Consider the following 3,128-nt stretch of genomic DNA (forward strand, 5'->3'; position numbering starts at 1 on the left):
TTTTTTGTTTCAACTGAAAGGCACCAATTTAATAAAAAAATCTTTAATTTTAATCAAAATGAGGGGTCTTTGACACCTTAATGCAGGCTCTCTGTGTTCTGTTTCTTTTCATCTCTCTCATCCCCATTTTCTTTAAAGAAAATTAGATTCCTAATTTCCCATTAAACATAACCTCAACAAAGAAAATCAGTCAACAGTCTTTAAAATATGCTCATTTAACTAAATCTGTATATTATTGTTTCTTCTCACCTGCTTTTTTCTGTCTAAAATTATACTTTCAGCTACAGCAAGTGCCCAATATTTTCATCTCTTCTAATAAACAAAAGGTGTATAAAATTATAGATATACCTGGATATAAAGGTAAAATTATTTGTCTTTTTATAGACCAAGGATTAATAAATTCCCAAAGAAGAGCCTTCCTTCTGGCACAGGGAGTTAAGTCTCAGCATTATGAAGCTCTCCACAGCCACTGCAGCACGAGTTTCACCCCTGCCAGGATGCTGACCCACATGGTGCAGCAGACTTCTCCTATCTCTCCCATTACTCCCGTCAGCAGTGTATTACAGTAGATCTTCCCGTTCTGTTCCCTACTCTGTCTCTGGTGAATCCTCTCACTAACCCACACCTCTAGCCTGTACCCCTGTTCTTATATGCATAAATATATAAATCTTTAAAAAATAATAAAATAAAATCCCAAAGAAGAGGATTCATATACTTCTCAGCATAAATTGTGTCTAGAAGATAAAGATTTATCAAATTTGTCAAATGATAAAAAAAATCCACAAGCACTAGGATAATATTTTGGTATTAAGAATATAATAATCAAATGCAGTGTCACCACGTATTTAAGCAGTTGCAAAGTACTGAGCCTCCCTGGTGGCACAGGAATTAAAATCTCAATGCTATCAAGCTCTCCACAGACACTATAGCATGGGTTCCATCCCCAGCCAGGGAGCTAACCCACATGGAGCAAACAGACCTCTCCTGTCTCACCCACTGCTCCCCTCAGTAGATTTGCCTGTATTTCAGTAGATCTGCCTTTTCTGCTCCCCACTTTGCTTCTGGTGGATCTTCTCATCACCTCCCCTCACCTCTGTCCCACACCCCATTTCTAATATGTGTAAATAAAATAAAAATAAATCTTAAAAAACATTGTAAAAAATCCCAAATTTTCCGGCCCTCCATGGTGGTGCAGCGGGTTAAAGCACAGCACTGAGAAGCTAAAGCCACTTCCAGATGAGTTCAATCCCCGCCCTTCCCAGAGGAGATCCACATGGCGCGGCAGACCTCTCCTGACCTGCCCGCTGCTCCCCTCAGCAGTGTACTTCCTCCATCTGCCTGTTCTGCTCCCCACTCTGTCTCTGGTGAATCCTCTCACCCTCCGCATCTCTGGCCTGTACCCCAGTTCCATCTGAATAAATAAATAAATCTTTTTTAAAAATTCCCAAATTTTCCTTTGGGAAATAAGTTTAATTGATGAAAAATTAAAGGGAAAAGTCATGAAGCCAAAAATGTTCTACAAAGTTGAAATGGAAATAGACAAATATAATAACAATTATTCAGTTGAAAGTCAGTAGCAAATACCGACTAGTCTCTTGTATGATGAAGTGAAACAATGTGCACACATGAGGAAGAATGAGAACTACAGTGTGTCTGTGAAAATGAATGGGGTGGGGGGTGGGGAAGCTCACCAATTAGAACATACTTTGAAACAGTATATCAATAAATAAAAGGGAAAAGATATTTGACAGAGAGGAGGAATTTCTAATAGTTGTCAAATCATCTGGATTGACACTGAGAAGTCCCACAATTTACTAAACTTAACCCTGATGTCTTATACATTTTCAGGAATAAAAGCCCTTTAACACACCTGACATTTCAGAAATCCTTAGTACTATAATAAAGTTCTCCATTGCATGGCATCTGATTATTTAGAAGAAAGGAATGAGTTTAATAGGGAAATTGGGCAGCAATGTCCACTTAACACAGTATACAAAGCCAAATATTCATGATATATGTGTATGTAGGAGAAGCAATTCTTAAAAGACTATTTTCGTGCTAGACAACACTCGTAAAAGTCATGTCATGGTTATTCGATGTCAATTAGTCTTAGATTTTATTGTTCTAGGAAACATTGCCCCAAATTAAATCACTGATTTACAAATGCCAGCAGCATCTAATTTCATGGCAAGAAAATTCTCTTCAGTAGCAAATATAAGCACAGCATGTCCCTTTCTGCACTTATTGATAAAGAGAACGATAGTATTTTGTTTACCTCATCTACACATTTCTCCATACCAGAAAGTTCTCCACGTTCTCAAAGTGGCCCAGAGATTAGCAATTATATATTGCTAGTGATGTATAATTTTACTTTAACAAATACCATGTGTCAGACACTGTTCTAAATACTTTTCAAATATTAAACTCTTTTGAATTACATAATATGCATACCTGACCCTGTTGTGAAAACTATTACGGTCCATTTTCCAGATGAGGAAGCTGAGGTACAAGGAAGCAAAATAATACACCACATAACGACATTTCGGGCAATGATGAACTATATCGGTGATAGTGCGCCCTGCATCTAATCTATGTGTGTAGATTTTTATACAGAGAAAACATACACTACCCTCCTCTGATATAGGCCATTTCATTCAATTTAACTGGTACATTAATGATGACAAGAATAAAGATGCATTAGTGACTAAGTACTTTACATCCTATCAATTAAAATCTGCTTAAAAATGAATCATAAAGTTATCTGACGGTACACTTGTTTTTATTTCTGAACCTACAGTTATTAGTTGAACTATAGTTACTTTCTAGTTTTCCTATTCTCAAAAAAATACTATTATTTTCATGAGAATATTATTTTCAATAAGCAAATATTCTCAAGCAATATTGGTAGGGAATATATCCTTCATATTTATCGATATGTAAATTTTAAATTGCAATTTCAGTAATACCAACTGTAGAAGTGTTGCCTAAGATGTGGAGCTACAGGTAAAGCACAGCACTATGAAGCTATCCACAGCCACTGCAACATGAGTTTGATCCCTGGCCAGACCTCTCTTGTCCCACCTGCTGCTCCCCTCAACAGTGTATTTCAGTAGATCTGCCTGTTCTGC

The 3,128-nt window shown here is 37.0% G+C and overlaps 1 protein-coding gene across 1 annotated transcript in view; it reads right to left on the reverse strand.

The window, feature by feature from the left end:
* Positions 1-3,128, reverse strand: part of MOXD1 (monooxygenase, DBH-like 1) — a 71,569-nt gene that overhangs the window by 44,952 nt on the left and 23,489 nt on the right. The gene's annotated exons all lie outside the window — the stretch shown is intronic.

Source organism: Condylura cristata, unplaced genomic scaffold (genome assembly GCF_000260355.1).
Source record: "Condylura cristata isolate star-nosed mole 26May11 unplaced genomic scaffold, ConCri1.0 scaffold00001, whole genome shotgun sequence".
Lineage (NCBI taxonomy): Eukaryota > Metazoa > Chordata > Mammalia > Eulipotyphla > Talpidae > Condylura > Condylura cristata.